This window comes from Metopolophium dirhodum, chromosome 1 (assembly GCF_019925205.1).
Source record: "Metopolophium dirhodum isolate CAU chromosome 1, ASM1992520v1, whole genome shotgun sequence".
Lineage (NCBI taxonomy): Eukaryota > Metazoa > Arthropoda > Insecta > Hemiptera > Aphididae > Metopolophium > Metopolophium dirhodum.
The window spans coordinates 110,339,809-110,347,464 of record NC_083560.1 but is presented as its reverse complement, the minus strand read 5'-3'; positions in this window follow the sequence as shown (position 1 = coordinate 110,347,464).

Here is a 7,656-nt window from a genome sequence, read left to right as displayed (position 1 = left end):
GCAGATTGAAATCCACTTACCCGCTCTTTTTTTTGTGTTTCATAAATGTAAATAATAAATTTATTGTATTAATATGTATACAACTTTTATAAAATAGGTTAAAATTTTGAATTTTTATTTACGCGGGATATTTTGTCATGGAATATTTTTGCGGGGATATTTTGATTTTGGAAATTACTGATTCATTTTGACCTAAAGTACCCAAACTAGATATAATTTTCTACTAGAAACACCCCTCAAAGTCGTAGATTGAATTTATATTTCTGTTCTAAAACGTTGCAGAATAAAAAAAATTCAATTAGATTTACAATAGATTTAAAAAAAATGTTTACTAGGTAAATAATTAATAATTAATATTATATTATTCATTTAAATTTTAAATACATCATGATATTTTGAAAACCGTTACATTTAAAATTGGTTTATAAGAATAATATCGTATTAATATATTTTCAGTACTCAAAGTTTTATAGGGCAACTCGACGCAGTAGGTGATTTGATTCTCGAGACCTATTTTATGTATTAGTTGATTCCCGGGTCATTATTAGGTATGAATGAGTTGATTCTCGGGTCATTATATATCACGGTACACTGGTAATCTCATTACCAGATACCATTAACAGATACCATTAAAAACAATAATGTGTTACACATTTTTACCAAATTATTACATTTTTTGAATAATAATATTAGTTTACTCAAACGCTCATTTAAATAATGTTCTAAACTTATATAACTGTATTTAAAATCAGTTTAATCAGATTAGTTTTTTCACTAAAAATTATTTTTACAAAGTGATTAAATTATAAGATTTATAATCAAAATGTACCTACATTTGATTTATATTAATCTTATAATATAGTGGTATATATTTTAATAACAAAGTATTCCGAATACTAAATTATTATTCATATAATATAACGTATAGGTAGGTATATATCAATATATAAAGTGATAAATTGAGGTATGTAGTGGCTGGATGGAATATTTTGTGGAAACGCCAATAAAATATAATATAATAAATATAATATAATATACATTTTAATATTTTGAATTTGTTACTTGTATAAATATATATATAATACTAGGTACATTATAATGATATATATTATTAATTATTATCGTTATTATATTATTAATATGTACCTACGTAATATTTAACTGCTACACATGTATTTTTATCCCTGTCTTACAAGAGAACGCCACTCAACACTTTTTAAGGGGTTTTGTCTAGGCAACTTTAATGACATCTTCATTAACAATATTACCTACGAGATTACAATCTACAATATAGAATAATGGTTTCGTGCTAAAAAGAACTTAGCGTCTTAAATTATAGACGCTAGATGGTTAGGAAACAATAAAATGTTTACACGATAAAATTGACACTATTTTCTGTGTGGCCTTGTCCATTTGGTTTTATTTTTTATTAAATCATAGATATAATATAATATAATCTATGGTTAAATCATCAATACGAAATAAGATTTTATTATTCAAGTTTAAAAACATCAAAATAACGAATTTTAATGCAATAATAACTTTTATTGTATTAATAATTTCAATAAAATAAAAAAACCTTATGACAACACAAATATTGTATTTTTAATTGTGTAATATATATTAATTGGTTTCTTGTAACAATGACTATAGCTTAAGGGCCGTTCTTACAATGTCCGGTCAAAGTTAACCGGCCAAATTCCACCAGTAATAAAATCTGTTATCAGTCGGTTAGCGTTAACCGACACTTTACCGGACATAGTGGTTCATTTTTACGCAAATTTTTTTTTTCTACATAATCACGTTATTATTTAATGACTTATGCAGAAATCATTAATAGTTCTTATTTGGGACTGTTAAGATACTTTGAATTAATATTTAAACATATTATTTAATTTTTTTTAAAAGATGTCATTAAAATTTTATGTATCAAAATTGGCCTCCTCTTTAGTAGCACTATGTTATGTAGGTAGCTACTAAATTTATGTTTTGCATTTCCGATACAGTTTTGTTATTTTTATTTTACACAGTATATTGATGTATTAACCATACTTAAAAACTAATAAATAATTCGTGTTCTATCGTTTTATTTCGTTAATATTTTAAAGCGAGCTATATAGTATATATTATACGTAATATATATATGTAGATACAATATAACAGTTTAAATATGTATACTTATAAATTATAATTTGTTTCAAAATTAAAATATAAAAAAAAAACCGACAAACGAGCACGGATTATATTATTACTATTTTGTTTGGGAAAATTTAAATGTACTCTAATATTATTTATTAATAAAAATAAAATTGAATTGAAAATGCGTTGGTACCTACGTCCAGTAAATAATACGTGCGTGTGCATGTAGGTACCGTTCTCTTCGAGAACGCCACTCACCTGCTTTTTAAGGGGTTTGATGTAGGCAGTTTTAATACAATTTAAAAAAAAATGTATTTTAAATATTAAATATATTTGAATACTAATTCAAAGTTATTCACAAGTGGTTCCATGTCAGTACCATTATTGTTGGTTGTTACTTGTTGCCTCATTACGAGAATATAAGGAAAAACGGTTTGAACCAGTTATGAATCTTATTATCTTAAAGTACAGACGTTACAGTCATTTAGTAAGTTAAAACCGAATTTATACATCATAAATTCATAACAAAAAACAAAACATTTTGCGATCATTATGATTTTGTTTTTTTTTATGTAATAGTAATACAAAAAAAAATTAATTTAGTATTATAATAAAAAAAAAATAAAAAAAAAATTTTTAAAAACACACTTTTCCATAAAAACATTTAAAAAAAAAATTTTAAAAATTGCACTAAAAAGACAAAAATAATTCTCTGTACTTAAAAATAATGAAAAATTTATTGATGAAAAATTTAAAAGTGTGTGGTGCTCATACACTTGACATATATTCCCAGTCACTATCTTATAAACATGATTGAACAAAGAAGTGTATGTGAGACTTTCCTTGGCTTTTAAATTTTTCATCAGTAAATTTTTCATTATTTTGCTCTTATACTTGACATATACTGCCAGTCACTATCTTATAAACAGGATTGAACAAAGAAGTGTATGTGAGACTTAGCTCGGCTTTTAATGTTTTGTATGATGCACCACACACTTTTAAATTTTTCATCAATAAATTTTTCATTATTTTTAAGTACAGAGAATTATTTTTGTCTTTTTAGTGCAATTTTTAAAATTTTTTTTTAAATGTTTTTATGGAAAAGTGTGTTTTTAAAAATTTTTTTTTTATTTTTTATTTTCTACTTTTTAGTTGAAAGTAAATAATTAAGAACATGAAGTTACGAACAGTCTGTTGCTCTTATTTTCACTGCTGACTGTAGTGTTTAAAGAATATCGGTATCCGGTGTTTTCGGTACCTATATCAGAATACCGGTATAATGTTATTTGGTAATAATTACCGTTGTTACCATAGATATTATAATAATGGATAGGACACGCCTATACTTGCTTCGTAAGAGGTTGCGGTTATTTTTGGGGAAGAGAGAAAGTTCAATATCTGCGAGAGATATTACGGCGACGTCGTGGGGACAATCCTTTTTTTTTTTTTTGGTCCATGTCCCAAAATGACAACGGATTATTGTATTGTCATCCAAGACCAAGGTCTATACCAATTTTCAGAATTTTTCATCTTCAAAAAGTGCCTCAAATCGAGCGCGCAAGATTTGATCACAGACAGACGTGAAACCAAACTTAAGAAAAGTGTTAAAAATAAATATAAGTCATACATCAGTTATTTTTATGTTTTTAAAACATCAATTGTTTTTTTATACAATTAAATAAGCCTCTTTCTTTTACTCATTCCACCAATGATTTATACGTAGGTATATAATAATATAATACTAGCTGATCCTGCATGACCCGTGACAAATGAAATGCCCATGGATTTAATCCACCTTAAACTGGGTTAAATGTAAACTGCACAGATATTTTGGGTTGTTTTGAACAAATACAAAAAACAGTCTAAAAATATATCCAATCATAAACGTTGTATTTAATGAAGTGGCGCAACCAGGGGGGTCCTGGTCCGGGCCAACCCCCGCCCTTGGAACATACCTAAAATGGGCTATATAAGAAATCTTTTTTTATTTATTTAATTTATTTAATTTAGAATAAGAAAATTCTACACAAACTGTTATTGGCAACAAAAATAATAATTTTGTGATAGTTTCGTATTAAGATAACAACATTTATGACAGTTGATTATAGGTACAAATAGTGTTAAATAGAAAAATGTTTCGTAATTTTCTTGTCCCGTTGTCCCGTCAAAAGTTATGCGGGACACATTTTGTCCCGTTTATCAATAAGTCTGTCCCGTATTAATCCCGTTTTGAAACTTACTGTCAATTTAAAAACTTTGAGATTTATTTTATAATAAAATCGTTTCATTTTCGATATTTTTGTATGACATTATTCTATGGAATATTAAAATCTACAGGTACTTTTCAGTGGTATTTTTAGATTCTTTTTTTGACCATTTCAGCGGGTATAAAATATAAAATTAATAATGTCATTGCATTATTATTATCGACGACGAAAAACGTAGTTACTTATACTGAGTTATACATAATAATAATAATAATATATTTTTATATTATAGTACAATCCCACCGGGCACCGACCAGTTCGTTGTCAAATGTGTGCGTGTTGCGACCTATAATATAATATACAATCAATATAAATTTATATTTTATAATATCCAATATCCATAATACTACATCTATGTAAAACATTTTAAATGTAATTTGTCATTATCATTTGTACACGACAGATATTCAGTACTATAGATGTACTCTGTTGGTAGTATAGGGTAGTAATTATAAATAAGTTACCTAGCTAATTCGAATCGTCGTTTAGATTTAACGCTATGAATTATTTTACTTTTTTTAAAATAATTATTACAAAAATATTAATAAAAGTATATTATGTATTTTCTCAAATTCTGAAATATTATTAAACATTGATTGATATTTTCATGTAAAATGTATTGTATGTACCAATATGGCTATATAGATTATAGGTACCAGATTTTTTTCTTAGTTCGACTCCCCCCCCCCCCCTTCAGAAAATTCTGGTTGCACCACTGATTTTTTGTAACCAATGACAACGCTATACAAACAAAAATTTTTTTGTTTTTCGTGAAAAGAAACCCATAGCAAAATTAACTGAACCTTACCAAAATTATTTTGAGGTGAACATTCGTGGGTACCTATATTATTACTTATGTACCAAATTCAAAACCATGAGTTCTAGACTGTGGATCGCTTACACACTCACACACACACACACACACACACACACACACACACACACACACACACACACACATACACACACATACATTGCCTTTTATCAAATATATACTATAAAAGTTTATAACAATACGTATTATAATAAAATATAAGCTTAACAAAAATTATAAAGGACGGCAGCGAGTAGCCCGCGAGTATATTATTATCACAATAAAACCGTCGTTGCTTCCTAGGTATAGGAATAAAATGACCATATTATTATTTATATAACTTAAAAACGGCTGTCGTTGTGTCCATTGTGTCCGGCTCCGGCGACGATAATATATTCGCTCCACGGAAATAACCGCAGACGCAATTTCGCGGCTGGAAAGTAGATCGCGTGTGGTGACATCAACGACACATAATAATAAAAACCGAATCGAATAATAATATTAAACTGACCAGATAGGATAATATGGTCGAGAGGGGGATGGGGTGTGCTCGCAACAATTGAGAAGCGACCGGACCAGACCACGCGTATCGGACGGCGTGTCGAGGACTTATATAGTTCATTATATAATAATAATAATATACAATATACGATAGCATAATATAGTTTTATGGTATTATATTATTATCATTATTGTTCGGTGGTATACCTCCGGGCGAGAGTGTTCTGCCAAAATTATAAATGACTTCTGCACGTCTTCTCTCGTGCTGTCCGTATATATATATATATATATATAGGTAGGCACATAATATTAGGTATATTATATTATATATAGACGGTAGTCGGGGTATTTTCGTCGCCGTCCGTGATAGCCGGTGCTAAGTCGGTTCGGGGTGGGCACATCATATATTATTATATTATATTATATTATTATTAATATACTCGCGTGCGGCCAGCAGTATAATATGTATCGCTTCCAGCTGGGCTTTACAAAATGTTGCATGCATATAATATAATATATATAATGACACGCGTAAACTGTAAAGTACCTGTATTGTTATAGTTATATATATTTTATGATGCTGATTATATAATGTATAGGTATAGGTGACCGGACTTATCAAACGACGACCATTATGTGTGGCCGTTACGTGCGATTATAATAATATTATATAATATAATGCAAAATAACATGTACGAATTGTACAGGGTGATTCATCAAGCATACTCATCCCTCATTTTTCATTTAATAATGAATTAAAAATTTAGAATTTTTAAATATATACCTACTTAAGAGCACATTTTCAAACTTTTAAATTTTTTGTACTAAAATACATCATAAAGAGTGGCGATACAATTTTCTGTTTTTTAAACTCGAAAATGTTAATGTTCCTAGTTCGAAATCCAAGTGAATAATTATTAGTTATTAAAATGTTTATACCTAATATGGATAAATTTACCGACCACAGAAATTTTCACCGGACGGGGGGTGGGGCTAGGTGTATATTATACATATATATATATATACATTTAAATACTTAATATACAAACATTAGTAAAAAAAGAGGGGGGCATGGCCATCCCACCCCCCCTATGGGTGCCCTTGAATATTTATTATATAAAATAGATGTAATATTGATTCTATTATTTATTATACCATTTATACAAATGATTAATGTTGATTGTTGATAGATTATAGTAAATTATAAATCACTAATATTTTCAAATCACCATAGCCCCCATTATCATTGACCTATTATCTTTGGTTAATAACTCAAAAACGGCTCGTTCAAATTTTATTCTGGCACGAAAACTTATTTGATAAGTAATTTACAGTAGAAAAGATGGATTCTCATTTGAAAAAAAGAAGTTTGTATATCCACAGGACACTCCTTAAGTAGTAAAATAATATTAATATCTTACAAATATAGTCTTTACTCTTTAGGTAAATTTAAATTTCAAAAATCAGATTTTTAATAACCATTGTATTAAAGAAAAAAGGGGGTAAGCATGCTTAGTGAATCACCCTGTATATAAGTCTGCTGGTGCCGCCTGCAATGGATCGCGATACAATGTTTTTCGTACACGGAATTCGAGCCAATATAATATTTATTATATTATGTAGTCTGCAGCCGAATAAACGCATATCTATATGACGTTGTACATACATTTAAGTATATAGATATTGTTAAATATACGAACAAACTGTCTGGGCATCATAAATCATAATATTATTTAATGCAAATGTTCGTATATTATTACACCAACTACTGTCCGACTACAATAATATAATATTATTATAAAAAAACCAACGTATAGAAAGTATAAAATATAAACAGCAAAAAGATACAAAAATTTCAATTTCAATATGTACCTACCAAAGTGTTTCTTCTATTATTTGTTAGAGATGGAGAAGTTTGGATTTATTTAAAACATG